General features: G+C 42.0%; 1 protein-coding gene across 2 annotated transcripts in view; it reads left to right on the top strand.

Annotated features, from left to right (window-relative positions):
* The window catches only part of UBE2T (ubiquitin conjugating enzyme E2 T), an 88,201-nt gene extending 69,384 nt beyond the window's left edge, over window positions 1-18,817 (top strand). For both annotated transcript variants that reach the window (XM_053706931.1, XM_053706932.1), the window contains one exon: window positions 18,560-18,817. The gene's annotated coding sequence lies outside the window, so the exon portion shown is untranslated. The remainder of the gene's footprint in view (window positions 1-18,559) is intronic.
* Window positions 18,818-19,303: the final 486 nt, after the last annotated feature.

Here is a 19,303-nt window from a genome sequence, read left to right on the forward strand (position 1 = left end):
ACTTAGTGTCGTTTGACTTGACCGGTTGAGCAAGAATGGTTAGTTTGCAAATAGTTGCTAAGTAATCTGATGTTAATTTCACTATGACAGTTTCAGAAAGTATTAGTTCACTGGGCATATATTTATATGTTATAATAAGATATTGATTTGCAAATCTGTTTTAAGGTATTAGGATTAACACAGTAATGTCCCTTGGATAACTGCATTTACACAGCAACGTATAATATTTGTCTTAAAAAATGTATTAATTAACTTGCTGTGTAATGGTGAGGCGTCAGCTCCCTGTAATATTGAACTATATCAAAACTGGCACCAAGATCAGCGGATTACTAGTTATTGGCCTCACGCTATATGTAACACAGCGAGTCGATCATCTTGAGACAAACATTACACTTTACTGTGCAAACGCAATTATCTTAGGGACATGACTGTTTTCATGATAAATACTGATTGCATTACAGATCCATAAATGCTATAGAGGCAAGACATTAGTTACTCTGGTGGCATTTCAGTTACATATAGCGCTACAAATAAACTTAGTAAAGGTTTACTTTGTTTAATATTGAACTATATCTAAACTGATACAAAGATTAGCTGAGCATTAGATATTGGTCTTTACATGTTACAAGTCACACTTTGATTAGACAAGATATTACGTTTAACCCTGTGTTGTTTATAACTGTGGAGTATGGATACCTAAGTATGCACCAATCACACTGATGTTTTAGTAAATGGTATTTGTATTTTATGCACCATTGTGCTAAACTTGATTAACACATTCTCTTCTAACAAACAGTCTGGGTGACACCCAGACAGTATCGGACATGTGTCCTTAATTTGCTACTTATATATGTTAAACATATCCCCTGCAAACTAACTATTTAAGGTGATTATTTAGAACCTTGGTAACTTAGTTACTAACCTCTGCAGGGATCTGTCGTACATTGCAATCTATACTGCCAATACTTAAGTATGCATAATATTGTATAGCCGTTACACTTAGACACTTACTGTGATATAAGAAACCACTTATATCACCCCCCAGGTAGCTATTGTTTTTAATCGCACATCCCTTTATTTTATCTCCAGTTTTTTGCGTATTTAATAAAAGTTATGTTTTTTAAATTACTCTAGCGCACTCTAATAACTGTTTGGTACTCAATCTTTCCACAAATGCATACACACAATTTGTGTTAATGTGTCTACATGAGTGCTAATAGTGTATTCTTAAATGGTCCTTTTTGCCCATTTTTTGTCTCAATACCAAGCTACCCAGATACGGGTCGCGGTCCAGGGATCCCCAGGCAGAACTGATAGATGCCTTAGCAGTGCCCTGGGAGTTCAATCTAGTTTACATTTTTCCACCGTTGCCACTTCTACTTCGGGTAGTGGCCCGCATCAAGCAGGAGCAAGCTTTGACTATTCTAATTGCTCCATCCTGGCCGCGAAGGATGTGGTTTGCGGACCTGGTGGGGATGTCATCATCTCCTCCATGGAGGTTACCCTGTCGCAGGGATCTGCTGGAACAGGGTCCTTTTGTTCATCAAAATCTAGATTCTCTGAGGCTGATTGTGTGGAGATTGAACGCTTAATCCTAGCCAAGAGAGGTTTTTCTGAAAGTGATGGATACTCTCATTCAAGCTAGAAAGCCGGTCACCCGTGGCATCTACCATATGGTGTGGAGGACTAACTTAGGAACAACCACCAGTGGTGGAAGAAAACATTTCTGCTAGGTCTGAAACCCAGACCCTGCGACTATGCAGGAACTATTAAAATACCGTAGTTCACTTCCATTTGAAAACGAGCAACGTTTTATGGAAGGAGAGCCATCAGGCTGAAATCTCAAGGATTCACTAGGGTATTCAGCAGAGCAGCCTGCTAATCACTGAAACATAGCATGGAAAAATGGCGTATTGCCATCTCCAACTCCAGCACCCCCATGTGAGGATTTTAACCTGTAGAACACCTCACCTCCTCCTTGCACTAGAGGCAAAGAATGACTGGGGTTTGTAGGAAGGGAAGTGATACTTAAAGGGACAGTTCACCCAAAAACTTTCTCCCCTTTAAATTATTCCCAATGTTCCTTTTTACCTGCTAGAGTGTATTAAAATGGTTGCAAGTAGCTCCTTTACTCATATTTCAGCATTTGAAATAGCTGATTTAGCTTGTGGTTTCCCAACCTATACTGAAAGTTTTGATACTGGTGTATACGCTATTGACAAGCCTAAGTAAACACAGCCAGCAGAAGAGATTATACTCCCAGTGGGATGCAGGATAGTTAAGTAATAAAATGATAATTTTCCATTGTTCTCTCTCTGTATTGAGCTTTGGTGTTCCAGACAAATATAAGATAAGGAAGCAAGTCTGTACACATAAGTGATAACATAATGAGATATGATATTACCTGAAGCTCAACCCATTGTTATAGGCTCTGGTTTCAAAGCACAAAACCAGCTACTTCATATACACAAATAAACTCGAAAATGCAATTTCTCAAATATTTTATACTCTGCAGTTGGTATAACAAGTCATTTAAAATACATTAATGGAAAAACATTCCCTTTAACAGCTTTGTTGTGGTGCTCTTTGCCTCCTCCTGCTGGCCATTAGTGATATTCCTATCAGTAATTGATGATGATCCGTGGACTCACCGTGTCAAGAAAGAAATGAATTTATCAGGTAAGCAAGTTTTTGTGGTCCCCAGATAAAGTGGCCACAACTTAAATTAACACTGTGGAGAGAAAAACAGCGGAGGTTTCCCTGCATCTTTACCTTCCACTGGCTCTGTGCAATGAACTTGTAGAAAATATATTATTGTCCCTTTAATAGCCTAAGTGTTTATGCATATACTTTACATTTTTATAACATTTTAAACAATTTGAGGAACTTTCTAGCACACATTATAGTGGGTCTCAGAATAGTTTGCTAAGCAAGTTAGTACACTGGCTGACAATGCTTCTATATGATCCGGGAGATAAAACATTTTTTTTAATTTTTTAAAATCTAGCACCAAGTTAATTTTAAATGTCCCTTTTTATTGCAATAATGAACAAGCTTTCCGTTTGATATTTTATTTGTGAACATTGTTGTTGAAATGTTAACTGAACATGTATGTAAGTAGCAGCAAAGGAAAAAAAGAATCATGCAAAAAGCCTTTCAGCACAGTAAAGGTCTTGCTGGTTGATTCCTGATGGGTTAAATAAGGACTTGTGTTGGGTCTCAATCTGACAATTTAAAGGGACGTGAAACCCAACATTTTTTTCTGTATCAGAAAGAACATACATTTTTTTTAATAATTTTTTTCAACTTGCGTTTTTAAAAAGAAAACCTTCAACTTATTTAATCAAATTTGCTTCATTCTCATGGTATTCTTTGTTGAAGAGCATACTTTTGTTACAAGCACTGCTCCCACTGAATGCCACAGACACTCTATGGTAGCAGTTTGCAGCCATGTATAACTGCTGCCAGATGACTAAGGACCTGTGCACACTCCTGAGCTCATCTAGGATTACTCTTTAAAGGGACATGGATCCCAACATTTTTTTTTTCTTCGTTATTTAGATAGAGCATTCAATTTTTAAACCACGTTTAAATTTACTTCTATTATCACATTTTCTTCATTCTCTGGGTATCCTTTTTTAAAAAAAATTATTTTTATTGAGAGCAACATGTGAATACAACAATCATCACATCAAAACATCACCATGTTAGGTAGCGTCATACACACAATAATAATTTCTCTAGTTTTACAAATACATCAAATATCATGACATAGAAAAAGTCAGGGATAACATTATATGGTGAATTCCCAGAATATGCACTATACCAATTATTTCTTAAATGCATATAACATTTACATTGTTCACATGTAGTCTGCTCTCTCATTTTATATTTTACATTAAAAGAGAACACTATTCTCAACTTAACCCTTCCCAACCCCATAACCAGGGCCGCCACTAGAAATTTTGCCCCCCCCACTCCTTTGACATGTGCAATTTTTGACTAAAACGTATATGCACTTTATTCTTAATCTTATTCTTTACACTGAAACACACACACACACTCACACATAAGGATTCACAAATAGACACTCTAGCAGACACGCAAAGAAGCACACTCAGACACAGACACCCAAACAGACTCTCATCACTTGTTTACATTGACCTGACAAGTAATGAGGTAAACTACAGTTTTGTAAAAAAAAAAGGAGATTTAGAAAACAAAATATGGAGTTCTGATTATCTTTTTGTAAAGGAAGATGCCAACTAAATGATGTCAACAGCATGCAGTGGCTGAAAGGAAGGGCCCTGAACTGCCTAAACAATAATTTAAAGGTTAAATGGTGGATTGGTGACTTCCGGAAAGGTCTTGTTAGTCTCAAAGTCTGTAGAAAGATGTGACTAATCAGTAGTAAGGTCAAAATGTCCTAAAAAGGAACAGACGATTGAAACACACACACACAAACTTGCACATATACCCAAGGAAACACAGACCGAGACAGCCTCAGAAAACACACAGACATAGACACACACACACAGAGACACCCACAGAAAACACAGAGACAACCACATAAAACACAGAAGGACATACATACACACACCCTCACTGAGACATCCACAAAAAACACAGACATACACACACCCTCAGAGACACCCACAGAAAACACACACACTCACAGAGACATCCACAGAAAACACAGACATACACACTCACCCTCACAGAGACATCCAGAGAAAATACACATAGACAAACATACACACACCCTCACAGAGACACCCATAGAAAAGGCTCAAAGACGTCTGCACACACCCTCACAGACATCCACAGAAAATGCACAAAGACATACACACCCTCCCTCACAGAGACTCACAGAAAAAATATACATACGCACTCATAGAGACACAAACCAAAGCACAAAGACATAAACACTGAAACCCACAGAAATTCTCACAGGAGGAAACATTTATGCACATTGCATCCCCTAAATCAACAGTGTGTGACATGCATGATAAAAAAAATTGCAGAAATGAAGAGATCACTTTTTAAAGAATCATATTTGTAAATGTGCAAACAAAAATAATTCTGTGAATTCAAAATTGTACATTAATGATCTGGGTAGATGGCTTGATGAAGAAAAGTACTTTTGAAAGGTTGACATATGTTTGTTCTCCCCCCCCCCCCCCATTTTCCCCAACCAAGAGCACCACTTCAAATATGGTGTACAAATGTTCCCATCTGTCAGCTGTACTTATGGATTTTGAAAACCACTCATACCATTAGATCTGGTTAAATGCAGGATTTAGGCTTGTTGGTATGTATTTCAAAATTAAGTCGGCTGTAGCGTAAACTGAACAGTTTTAAGTTAACCTGTCTCATTTCAAACACTGAGCAATCTTAGTCTGAGAGTATAACGTTTTATGCAGATGTAAAAATCTTAGATAAAATGCCTCCTTGCATCTGGAAAGTCCTTGCATAAAGGGACAGTAAACTGGAATGCAATATATAAATAAATATATATATCCATATCTGCCAAAAGGGCACCTACCATTTGTGTATTGAGGAGGAAACATTTCTGCATGCTTTTAAATATAGAATTTCTACAGCATTGTCAAATAATCATAAATACACTGCTGCTAAAAAAATTTGTTTTTATGGACCCCTGGCCCCACCATACAACTACTACCACACTGAAGTTACAACCCAAAATTGCTAAAAGAAATAAAAAACATTTGCTAAGTAAGTCCTACCTCCTCTGCAAATGAAAGTGATCTGCCGTCTGACTCAGGCACACATTGTACAAACAAAGTGCCAAGTCTTTCTCACACTGTGCATAGTGGTTTAGTGCACACTCAGAAATCCTCTCAAATGCTAATACTTTACTCCTTGTAATAGCATGTCCCATGCTCAATTAGCACTCTGCTGTAGTACCCACTGGTGGCTGCCAAAATTAAAAAAAAAAAAAAAAAAAGTTTTTTCTTCTGTTATGTGTGATCAGTCCACGGGTCATCATTACTTCTGGGATATAACTCCTCCCCAACAGGAAATGCAAGAGGATTCACCCAGCAGAGCTGCATATAGCTCCTCCCCTCTACGTCAGTCCCAGTCATTCTCTTGCACCCAACGACTAGATAGGATGTGTGAGAGGACTATGGTGATTATACTTAGTTTTTATGACTTCAATCAAAAGTTTGTTATTTTAAAATAGCACCGGAGCGTGTTATTACTTCTCTGGCAGAGTTTGAGGAAGAATCTGTCAGAGTTTTTTACTATGATTTTAACCGGAGTAGTTAAGATCATATTGCTGTTCTCGGCCATCTGAGGGAGGTAAAGGCTTCAGATCAGGTGACAGCGGGCAGATGAATCTGCATTGAGGTATGTAGCAGTTTTTATTTTCTGAATGGAATTGATGAGAAAATCCTGCCATACCGTTAAAATGACATGTATGTATACACTTCAGTATTCTGGGGATGGTATTTCACCGGAACTACTCTGTTAAAGGTCACTAATCCTTTTTAATAACTATTTATCATGTTAAACGTTTTTGCTGGAATGTAGAATCGTTTACATTGCTGAGGTACTGTGTGAATAAATATTTGGGCATTATTTTCCACTTGGCAGTTTTTTTGCTTTAATTGTGACAGTTTCGTTTCTCTTCACTGCTGTGTGGGAGAGGGAGGGGCCGTTTTTGGCGCTCTTTGCTACGCATCAAAAAATACCAGTCAGTTACTTTTATTTTTCCTGCATGATCCGGTTCATCTCTGATAGATCTCAGGGGTCTTCAAACTTCTTTGAAGGGAGGTAAATTCTCTCAGCAGAGCTGTGAGAATTCTTATAGTGACTGTGAATAAAAACGTTGCTTTGTATTTTTTATGTCAAATTTAATTATTGTTATTTTACTAATGGGAACAAACCTTTGCTAAAAGTTTTGTTGTTTTAAAGTTTGATGCTATAACTGTTTTTTCAGTTCACTATTTCAACTGTCATTTAATCGTTAGTACCTCTTTGAGGCACAGTACGTTTTTTGCTAAAAAAGATTATAACCAAGTTGTAAGTTTTTTGCTAGTGTGTTAAACATGTCTGACTCAGAGGAAGATATCTGTGTCATTTGTTCCAATGCCAAGGTGGAGCCCAATAGAAATTTATGTACTAACTGTATTGATGCTACTTTAAATAAAAGTCAATCTGTACAATGTGAACAAATTTCACCAAACAGCGAGGGGAGAGTTATGCCGACTAACTCGCCTCACGCGGCAGTACCTGCATCTCCCGCCCGGGAGGTGCGTGATATTTTGGCGCCTAGTACATCTGGGCGGCCATTACAGATAACATTACAAGATATGGCTACTGTTATGACTGAAGTTTTGTCTAAATTACCAGAACTAAGAGGCAAGCGTGATCACTCTGGGGTGAGAACAGAGTGCGCTGACAATGCTAGGGCCATGTCTGATACTGCGTCACAGCTCGCAGAGCATGAGGACGGAGAGCTTCATTCTGTGGGTGACGGTTCTGATCCAAACAGATTGGACTCAGATATTTCAAATTTTAAATTTAAATTGGAGAACCTCCGTGTATTACTAGGGGAGGTCTTAGCAGCTCTCAACGATTGTAACACCGTTGCAATACCAGAGAAACTGTGTAGGTTGGATAAATACTTTGCGGTACCGGCGAGTACTGACGTTTTTCCTATACCTAAGAGACTAACTGAAATTGTTACTAAGGAGTGGGATAGACCCGGTGTGCCGTTCTCACCCCCTCCAATATTTAGAAAGATGTTTCCAATAGACGCCACCACTCGGGACTTATGGCAAACGGTCCCCAAGGTGGAGGGAGCAGTTTCTACTTTAGCTAAGCGTACCACTATCCCGGTGGAGGATAGCTGTGCTTTCTCAGATCCAATGGATAAAAAATTAGAGGGTTACCTTAAGAAAATGTTTGTTCAACAAGGTTTTATATTACAACCCCTTGCATGTATCGCGCCGATTACGGCTGTGGCAGCATTTTGGATTGAGTCGCTTGAAGAGAACCTTAGTTCATCTACGCTAGACGACATTACGGACAGGCTTAGAGTCCTTAAACTAGCTAATTCCTTCATTTCGGAGGCCGTAGTACATTTAACCAAACTTACGGCTAAGAACTCAGGATTCGCCATACAGGCACGTAGGGCGCTGTGGCTAAAATCCTGGTCAGCTGATGTTACTTCTAAGTCCAAATTACTTAATATACCTTTCAAGGGGCAGTCTTTATTTGGGCCCGGTTTGAAAGAGATTATCGCTGACATTACAGGAGGTAAGGGCCACGCCCTACCTCAAGACAAAGCCAAAGCTAAGGCTAGACAGTCTAATTTTCGTCCCTTTCGGAACTTTAAATCAGGAGCAGCATCAACCTCCACTGCACCAAAACAGGAAGGAGCTGTTGCTCGTTACAGGCAAGGCTGGAAGCCTAACCAGTCCTGGAACAAGAGCAAGCAGGCCAGGAAACCTGCTGCTGCCCCAAAGACAGCATGAACCGAGAGCCCCCGATCCGGGACCGGATCTAGTGGGGGGCAGACTCTCTCTCTTCGCCCAGGCCTGGGCAAGAGATGTTCAGGATCCCTGGGCACTAGAGATCATATCTCAGGGATACCTTCTAGACTTCAAATTATCTCCCCCAAGAGGGAGATTTCATCTGTCAAGGTTGTCAACAAACCAGATAAAGAAAGAAGCGTTTCTACGCTGCGTACAAGATCTGTTAATAATGGGAGTGATCCATCCGGTTCCGCGGTCGGAACAAGGACAAGGGTTCTACTCAAACCTGTTTGTGGTTCCCAAAAAAGAGGGAACTTTCAGGCCAATCTTAGATTTAAAGATTCTAAACAAATTCCTAAGAGTTCCATCGTTCAAAATGGAAACTATTCGGACAATCTTACCCATGATCCAAGAGGGTCAGTACATGACCACAGTGGATTTAAAGGATGCTTACCTTCACATACCGATCCACAAAGATCATCACCGGTATCTAAGGTTTGCCTTCTTAGACAGGCACTACCAGTTTGTAGCTCTTCCATTCGGATTGGCTACGGCTCCAAGAATCTTCACAAAGGTTCTGGGTGCCCTTCTGGCGGTACTAAGACCGCGAGGGATTTCGGTAGCTCCATACCTAGACGACATTCTAATACAAGCTTCAAGCTTTCAAACCGCCAAGTCTCATACAGAGTTGGTTCTGGCATTTCTAAGGTCGCATGGATGGAAAGTGAACGAAAAGAAGAGTTATCTTTTTCCTCTCACAAGAGTTCCATTCTTGGGGACTCTTATAGATTCTGTAGAAATGAAGATTTACCTGACAGAGGACAGGTTAACAAAGCTTCAAAATGCATGCCGTGTCCTTCATTCCATTCAACACCCGTCAGTAGCTCAATGCATGGAGGTGATCGGCTTAATGGTAGCGGCAATGGACATAGTACCTTTTGCACGCCTACACCTCAGACCTCTGCAATTATGCATGCTAAGTCAGTGGAATGGGGATTACTCAGATTTGTCCCCTACTCTGAATCTGAATCAAGAGACCAGAAATTCTCTTCTATGGTGGCTTCATCGGCCACACCTGTCCAGGGGGATGCCATTCAGCAGGCCAGACTGGACAATTGTAACAACAGACGCCAGCCTACTAGGTTGGGGCGCTGTCTGGAATTCTCTGAAGGCTCAGGGACTATGGAATCAGGAGGAGAGTCTCCTTCCAATAAACATTCTGGAATTGAGGGCAGTTCTCAATGCCCTTCTAGCTTGGCCCCAATTAACAACTCGGGGGTTCATCAGGTTTCAGTCGGACAACATCACGACTGTAGCTTACATCAACCATCAGGGGGGGACAAGAAGCTCCCTAGCAATGGTGGAAGTATCAAAGATAATTCGCTGGGCAGAGTCTCACTCTTGCCACCTGTCAGCAATCCACATCCTGGGAGTGGAGAACTGGGAGGCGGATTTCTTGAGTCGCCAGACTTTTCATCCGGGGGAGTGGGAACTTCATCCGGAGGTCTTTGCCCAAATACTTCGACGTTGGGGCAAACCAGAGATAGATCTCATGGCGTCTCGCCAGAACGCCAAACTTCCTCGCTACGGGTCCAGATCCAGGGATCCGGGAGCGGTTCTGATAGATGCTTTGACAGCACCTTGGAACTTCGGGATGGCTTATGTGTTTCCACCCTTTCCGCTGCTTCCTCGATTGATTGCCAAAATCAAGCAGGAGAGAGCATCAGTGATTCTAATAGCGCCTGCATGGCCACGCAGGACTTGGTATGCAGATCTAGTGGACATGTCATCCTGTCCGCCTTGGTCTCTACCTCTAAGACAGGACCTTCTGATACAGGGTCCATTCAAACATCAAAATCTAACTTCTCTGAAGCTGACTGCTTGGAAATTGAACGTTTGATTTTATCAAAACGTGGTTTTTCTGAGTCGGTTATTGATACCCTGATACAGGCTAGGAAGCCTGTTACCAGAAAGATTTACCATAAAATATGGCGTAAATACCTATACTGGTGCGAATCCAAACATTACTCCTGGAGTAAGGTTAGGATCTCTAGGATATTGTCTTTTCTACAAGAAGGATTAGAAAAGGGTTTATCAGCTAGTTCATTAAAGGGACAGATTTCAGCTCTGTCCATCTTGTTACACAGGCGTCTGTCAGAAAATCCAGACGTCCAGGCTTTTTGTCAGGCTTTAGCTAGGATCAAGCCTGTGTTTAAAGCTGTTGCTCCGCCATGGAGTTTAAACTTAGTTCTTAACGTTTTACAGGGTGTTCCATTTGAACCCCTTCATTCCATTGATATAAAATTGTTATCTTGGAAAATTCTGTTTTTAATGGCTATTTCCTCGGCTCGAAGAGTCTCTGAGTTATCAGCCTTACATTGTGATTCTCCTTATCTGATTTTTCACTCAGACAAGGTAGTTCTGCGTACTAAACCTGGGTTCTTACCTAAGGTGGTCACTAACAGGAATATCAATCAAGAGATTGTTGTTCCATCCTTGTGTCCAAATCCTTCTTCAAAGAAGGAACGTCTTCTACACAATCTGGATGTAGTTCGTGCCCTCAAGTTCTACTTGCAGGCAACTAAAGATTTTCGCCAAACTTCTTCCCTGTTTGTCGTTTATTCTGGACAGAGGAGAGGTCAAAAAGCTTCTGCTACCTCTCTCTCTTTTTGGCTTCGTAGCATAATACGTTTAGCCTATGAGACTGCTGGTCAGCAGCCTCCTGAAAGAATTACAGCTCACTCCACTAGAGCTGTGGCTTCCACTTGGGCCTTTAAGAATGAGGCCTCTGTTGAACAGATTTGCAAGGCTGCAACTTGGTCTTCGCTTCATACTTTTTCCAAATTTTACAAATTTGACACTTTTGCTTCTTCGGAGGCTATTTTTGGGAGAAAGGTTCTTCAGGCAGTGGTTCCTTCTATATAATGAGCCTGCCTATCCCTCCCGTCATCCGTGTACTTTTGCTTTGGTATTGGTATCCCAGAAGTAATGATGACCCGTGGACTGATCACACATAACAGAAGAAAACATAATTTATGCTTACCTGATAAATTCCTTTCTTCTGTTGTGTGATCAGTCCACGGCCCGCCCTGTTATAAGGCAGGTAAATATCTTTTAAATTATACTCCAGTCACCACTTCACCCTTGGTTACTCCTTTCTCGTTGATTCTTGGTCGAATGACTGGGACTGACGTAGAGGGGAGGAGCTATATGCAGCTCTGCTGGGTGAATCCTCTTGCATTTCCTGTTGGGGAGGAGTTATATCCCAGAAGTAATGATGACCCGTGGACTGATCACACAACAGAAGAAAGGAATTTATCAGGTAAGCATAAATTATGTTTTTTAGTTCTTGCCTCATGGGGCCCCCCTGACCCATTGGGCCCCTGACAGGAGTCACCCCTGTCACCCCCTGATGGCTGCCCTGCCCATAACAGATTAAACACTTATCTAACTAATAACATCAATACTCCAAGCTAGGTTCCCTAACCCTATACTCTAAACAATATCCCGTCTATCCCTTATCCTAATAGACAGCGTGGAGGAAAAAAAAAGGGGGGGGGGCGGATGGAGTCATTTCTGCCCCCTCCCCTCTCTCCCACCAGCTTCCCAAAACCCCTAAGTTTCATTTGAGAGTAATATATGGGCCCACTCGCCTCGTAAGGTATCCTCTAGAAATATATCAGTATGTTTGAATGGTAAGAGGACCTGTCTCTGAATCTGTAACTCAAAGGTCAGGATCAATCTGCGCCATTTTCTTAAAAATAGGTTAAGCCTGTTAGACATCTACTCTAACGTCAATTTGTTCTATAAAAAACTGTGTTTTCAGCATATTACGAAAGTATGCTATAGTAGGTCTGGTCATTTCAGTCCAGTGGCTTAGTATACTTTTCCTTGCTAATAAGATAACCAAATTTAGCTCTGAGTCATATTGTTTGTACTGTGCACCCCAATTCAGAAACAAGACATCAGTGGGTTTAAGAGATATCGATATCTCCATTTTTTTATTAATCCAATATTGAAGTTGATGCCAAAATTGCCTTATCACTGGACACTCCCATATACAGTGCAGCAGGCCAGGGAACTCCTCAGAGCATTTAGAGCATTTGTTGGGCCAGTCAGGTATCCATTTAGCCAGTCTATTAGGGGTTAGGTAGGCTCTATGTAGAAACTTGGTTTGAGTTTCCCTGAGGTTCTCAGAAAGAGTGGCCCTCCTAACCTTTTCCAGCCCCTCCCGAGCCTCGTCCCAAGTAGTGCCCAAGACTCCCTCCCTCTCCCATCCCAGCAAGATTGTCAGATGTAATTGTAGCAGTCTGCTTTGCAAGAAGGTTTGATAGATTTCTGATAGTGAGAATCTGCCCATCTTGAAGAGAGATTGGGTGATTCGAAAGGGGGATCCCTCCCAAAAGTCTGGGTTATCTCTAATCAATGCGCTCAAGTAGTGAGGAGTCTGTAAATAAGCGTTGAAGTGGGTGTTTGGTAGGTTAAACTCCCTCTGTAGCACAGAATAAGATTTTACTGATCGAGTCAGCGGTTCCAGCAGAGACCCTACACTCTTCAAACCCATCCTCTTCCAGTAAGTGAACGGTTTCGTATCGAATCCCGCTGGGAAGTCCGGGTTGCCGTTAAGGGGAAGAAAGATGAAGCCATCGCAGCTCTTCCTCAGGAATTTATGCGCTTGGTGCCAAGCTCTTATCGGATCCCGGTATAGGAGATTCATACCTATTAGTCTAGCTGCTCCCGTTTTCGCCATATGTGGTAGATATGCCAGGGAGATGCCTCCTAGGGCTGCACGTTCCAAATTAGGTTTGTTAAAATGCTGTGTACCAATTTACCAATCTAAGACAAGACAGATTAATGCCGCCCAGTTCTAGAGCTTAAAGTCTGGTAAAGATAAGCCACCTTTAAGATAAGACATGGACAATTTATCAGTAGATATTCAGGGTTTACCCCCTCTCCAAACAAAGTACTGCATTGCGGAATTTAGCAACTTCACATCTGACTTAGTCAGCAATAAGGGTAGCATAAGTAATGGGTACAGAAGTCGAGGCAGTATCACCATCTTCAGGAGACTAACCCTTCCTGCCAATGACAGGGGGAGGGACTTCCAGCTTTTCATTAAGCTACACAGTTTGAGGCATAAGGGAGCCAGGTTTATAGAGTACAGCTTATTAGGGTTTATAGGAATCTGAATACCAAGATAGGTTATCGTATGAGTCGCTATCGTAAACGGGTAGTCATGGGCTCGCCCAGCTTTTTTATGCAGCCACAGAATCTCAGATTTCTGCATATTGGCCTTGTATCCCGAAAAGGAGCCAAAGTCATGCAGTGTCCTCAGAATAGATGGGATGTGAGTCTCCGGGGTCTGTACAAACAACATCATGTCATCTACGTAGAGCGCCAGATGTTGAGGATCTCCTGCAATGTCAATACCCGGAAATATTTGACGCAGTTTAATAGCCAGAGGCTCTATGGCCAGATTAAATAGTAGTGGCGACAGAGGACAACCTTGTCTGGTGCCTCGCCCCAGGGTCACATCAGTAGAAAATAGATTGTTGACACATATGTTGGCAATGGGAGAGGAGTAAAGATTTTTAAGAAATGAGAGAAAAGATCTCGACATGTTAAACTTGGCCATAGTGTGGAAGAGATATCCCCACTCAACCCTATTGAAGGCCTTTTCCGTGTCCAAGGACAGCAGAAAGGCCTCCGGAAGTGGTGCATCCGATCCAGCTCGTCCTTTACTCCAAAAGTACTGGGTTACCTGCAATACTCGGCGCACATTAACCACTGACTATCTTGCATGCATGAAACCAGTCTGGTCTTCATGGATCAGATCTGGTAAAATAAATTTAAGGCGCTCTGCCAAGAGTTTCGTAAGAATCTTGTAGTCCGTGTTTAATAGCGAAATCGGCCTATAAGATTCTGGGAGGAGGGTATCCTTTCCTGCTTTAGGGATAAGCGTAATATATGCCGCTGAGAAGGTACTAGACGGCTCCTTCGCGTCAGTAAAATAGCCCGTGAATAGATCTGTCAGCACTGGGACAACTTGCGGTTTCAACATTCTGTAAAATTCTATGGGCTGCCCATCAGGGCCTGCTGTCTTACCCAAGGCTAAAGACATAATCATCTTATCCACCTCTCTAGAGAGAGGTGCATTAAGCTTGTTCAGTTGTTCTTCTGACACCTGGGGTAATCTAACAGACTCCCAGAAGTCCCCCAATATTTCTTCAGAGCCATACTGATTGCTGGTGTACAGCCGATTATAGTAAGAGGCAAATGCCTCAGCTATGTGCTTGGGGTCTTTAACCACTCTCCCACTATCCCTAAGGGCCACAATGAAGCGCGTAGAAGTTTTGAGATTGACCAGGGAGGCCAGTAGCCTACCCGATTTGTCACTGTATCTGTAGTATCTGCCTCTATTTCTTAAAAGTGTTTGGGATGCTTGATAAGCCAAGAGTGCATCATACTCCCTCTTAGTAGACATGTACCTTTTGGTGATGATACCACGTGGGCGCATTGCGATATGTAAGATAAGAGGCAGCCAGTTCATCTCTGAGCTTCTCCAGCCTCTCCGTGTGCAGCTTCTTCCTATAGGACAGGATGGCCAAGATGTTCCCTGTAAGCACTACCTTTGCCGTTTGCCAAAAAAGCTCAGGCATCGATAGGTGCTGTGCATTGGTGGCATGAAAATCCTTCCAACTCTTTACCATGTGTTGCTGGAATTCCTGAAATGTTACTAGGTATTGTGGAAACTTGAGAGTCCGCTGGCCCCCCGACTGTGCCAGGGTGTTCAGAAAAAGCCCTATAGGAGCATGATCGGACACAATCACTTCTCCTATTTTAGCATATCTAATTTGGGGGATCAGAGAGTTGGAGGTCAGGAACAAATCAATAACGGACATGGTAGGAGAGGCCCGGGAGACAGGTATAATCCTTTCCATCTGGGTTCAGTTTGCGCCAGATATCTATCACATCCAATGAAGATGCTAGGGTCTGAAAGATCTCGAACTCAAATTTGTTATTGGGTTTAGTATGCGGTCCAGCGCTACACCTAGAGGTGTCCCTTAGCCTATCACACTGAGGTAATACCTTCCCCTTTTTGGCCGATAAAGCCATTCATTACTCTATAGTGAAGAAAATGTAATTATTGCTAACACATTAGGTCCCTTCAACCCTCCCCCCCTCTAAAGCGACCAGGGCTCCTGGAGCCATTTTCTGCGTCTAGATACTCTTGTGCTGTTTGCGGGGAGTCAAAGAACTTAGGGCCTCTAGGGGTGGCAATCTTAAGCTTGTCAGGGTATAGTAAGTAGGCCTGTCTGCCCTCTCGGTGGAGCTTAGAGCAGACCGAGGAGAATTCCCTACGCCTTTTCATCAGATCCATTGAGTAGTCCTGGAACAGCAAAAGTCTAGAGTTTTCATAGGTCAGAGTCTCTACCTTTCTATATGCCCTCAGGACACGCAGTTTAGTTTGAAAGTGTAGAAATTTAATCATGACTGGACGGGCCTGAGCATTATGATCCATAGCGGGTCTCTCCGGACCTACCCTATGTGCTCTCTCAACGCTACCCACTAAGCTTTCCGGTGAGATATCTAGCAGGGAAGGGAGAACGGTTTCTACAAATTTTAAGATATCTGTTGGTTTTACCGATTCAGGAAGCCCTAGCAGACGGACATTATTGCGCCTCGAGCGGTTCTCAAGGTCGTCAATTTTTTGCTGCAATGCTAAGGAGTTTTTCTAATGCCTCTAATTTACCAGTATTAACAACCTATTTTGGGCAGAAACAGAGTGGATATTTGCTTAACAATAGGGTGTGGGTCTAGCATAGGGATCTCCTGTTGAGCTTCATAGGATGGCCCTGACTAACAACGTCTGGTCCCTGTTTGGCTCTGCGATCAGCATTTTTATTGCGGCTCTCCATTGGGTCTTGAATAAGATATTTCTCCATACACAGAAACGTTAAACTCTAAAATATAATGGACATCGGATACCTGTAAAGTCCACGCAGTATAAAGAGAACACAAAAAAAGGGGACATTTGCAGCAATAGTCTACTTTCCCCCCTTTCAGGATACAATGTGCCAATATCAAGATACTGCAAATACCTGATACCTGCAAATGTATAACGTATTTTAAATAAGGGCAGAGAATTAGGCATATAAAGACAGATCACATAGTTAACCCTGCAAAACAAAGTATATCATACAGCAAACAGAGATCATAGACAGTATTCTGGTACTTCACAGTACAATTACAGAACACATATAATAAGCACAGAGCAGTCAAAGGCTGTACCCACAAGTTACAGTGCAACAGCAGGCACCCTCTTCTCAGGAGACTTTAGATATATTCAGGACATTAGGCCACAAAGCTGCAGCAAGGGAGGTGACCTCTGTCGCCTATCTTCATCTGTGAAGCTTCTATGGGTATACAGTTGGGGAAGATCATAACAATTGGGCCCAGTCCGTGTAGTTATGCCGTTAATAAACAGCTATTATGTAATTTCAGCTGATTCTATAGGATCTAGAGAGGGCCAGTAATAACAATACTCTCCGAGTAGTCCGTTAAGCCTTCGTTTCTACCTCAGGGCTCCAAACACAAGCAAGGCTCCTATAAGTTCAGCATGTACAAGTCCTGCCGCAGTTTGTCCCAATAATAATATAATGTCCCCTTATGTGCTGGTTTATGCTGCACTTTTGGCAAGAATCAGTAATCTTTATACCCCTACTGGGGCTGTAGAGGTGGGCAGATGTATAGCTGCAAATGTATAAGACCAGGCCCCTGTCCCCAACCTCAGATCCACAAGGTTTCCCACGTGTATGGTCAGTTAGCCCCTGTATAATACTCCAGGCCTTTGTATTTATCTCAGGGAGACTCAGGTCTTGTACCCCCTGATGCCAGCCATTGGGAGCAAAGGTGTTTGCCTGTGTCTCAGTGTTGGATTACCTTACCAACTTCCTCAGCCGACTTTACCTCCTCTGGAAGAGCTGCAGAGCCACTGGGGTCGGCCCCGGTCTGGGATACAATGATGGATCTTCTGGACAGCAGCACGGTAGTGCTACCCTAGGGATTTCGCGCCTTTTCCTCTTATTCTGGCCCCTGCCTATCCGCAGCTCCTCCTGCCACTACACGTCACTAGGAGATGACCTGTTCCAGTGCTGGGGTGCCCTCCGCTGCTTCAATCAAGCACTGCTGTCGCTCTGCTGCATCCCGTAAGCTGTCTAGGCTGAGTGTCTCGCCACGTGTCACACAGACACCAGATATCAAAAAGCTGGTATACGTTCGTCCCTTCAGGTTAGTGCAGATAGAGCACAGGATTCAGGGGATCCAACAATCCGCCCTCAGGCAGCCGTGAGTCTGTCACTTGAAGGCCTCTTCCATCCACTGCTAGCCTCCTCTCTTCTCCACTCTGACCAAGATGGCTGCCGCAGACGTTACTTTTAGCTGCCACTCCACTCTTAACCCCTACAGCGGGCTTCGGTGGGGGAGAGATGATACACTCCAATCACTCTAGTGCCCAGACACGATCTCTGTCAAGGGCAGAACAAATGCGGGCTCTTTTTGTAGATATAACTGCAGTTTATGCTGAGGCTTGTTACGGAGCTCAAAGCTTGAGCTGCTGCTGTTTAGCCCGCCCACCGGAACCTCTCTGGGTATCTTTTGTTGGAAAAAAAAAAAGCTAAGGAGCATGCACATTTCTGGCGCACTATATGGCAACAGCTTTGCAAGAGCACTGGATGGCAGCACTATTTCCTGCCATGTAGTGTTTCACCTACCTAGGTATCTCTTCAACAAAGAATACCTTGGGAACAAAGCAAATTTGATAATAGAAGTAGAAAGGAAGCTTTATTTTTAAAATTGTGTGCTCACATATTAAAAAAAAAAATGTGGGTTTCATATCCGTCAAAGAAAGGATACCAAGGGAATTAAACAAAATTACTAAAATGAGGTAAATTGGAAAATTGCATGTTCTATTTAAATCATTAACATTTAAGTGTGACTTTACTGTGCCTTTAAGTGCAGTAATCTGTAATGTACATATTTTATTTCTGTTCCAGGTAAAGTTGGTTACCGGGGTCCTTATGTCTCAGGAGGAGACAACGTGGTGACTTCATCCATTGTTTGTATTCATCTTTAGCAAATAAATTTTTCTGCTGCAGTTTGAGTATTGTTTTGGTGCATCATTAACCAGAATCATAAGCACTGCACTACTGCTCCTATCTTTTTCCTTTTGAATGTTTTTGTTGCTATTTATCAATACTACACAATCTTTTTGTATAAAGAGCTAAATACATTTTCAGAATTTTTGTACAATTTTAATGATTCCTTGTCTTTTATTATGGTTCCTTAAAGAGATGTCAAGCTTCAGCAATTGTTAGCAATAAAACACTTCATTGTTAGCAGAATTAAAGGGGCACTAAACCCAAATGTTTTCTTTCATGATTCAGATAGAGCATGCAATTTTAAGCAACTTTCTAATTTACTCCTATTATCAATTTTTCTTCGTTCTCTTGCTATCTTTATTTAAAAAGCAGGAATGTGATGCATAGGATCCGGCCCATTTTTGGTTGAGAACTTGGGTTATGCTTGCTTATTGGTGGGTAAATGTAAACCTCCAATAAGCAAGCGCTATCCATGGTGCTGAACCTAAAATGGGCTGGCTGCTAAGATTTACATTCCTGCTTTTAAAATAAAGATAGCAAGTGAACGAAGAAAAATTGATAATAAGAGTTAGAAAGTTAGAAAATTGCTTAAAATGTAATTCTCAATCTGAATCATGAAAGAGAAAATTTGGATTCAGT

Source organism: Bombina bombina, chromosome 3, assembly GCF_027579735.1.
Source record: "Bombina bombina isolate aBomBom1 chromosome 3, aBomBom1.pri, whole genome shotgun sequence".
Lineage (NCBI taxonomy): Eukaryota > Metazoa > Chordata > Amphibia > Anura > Bombinatoridae > Bombina > Bombina bombina.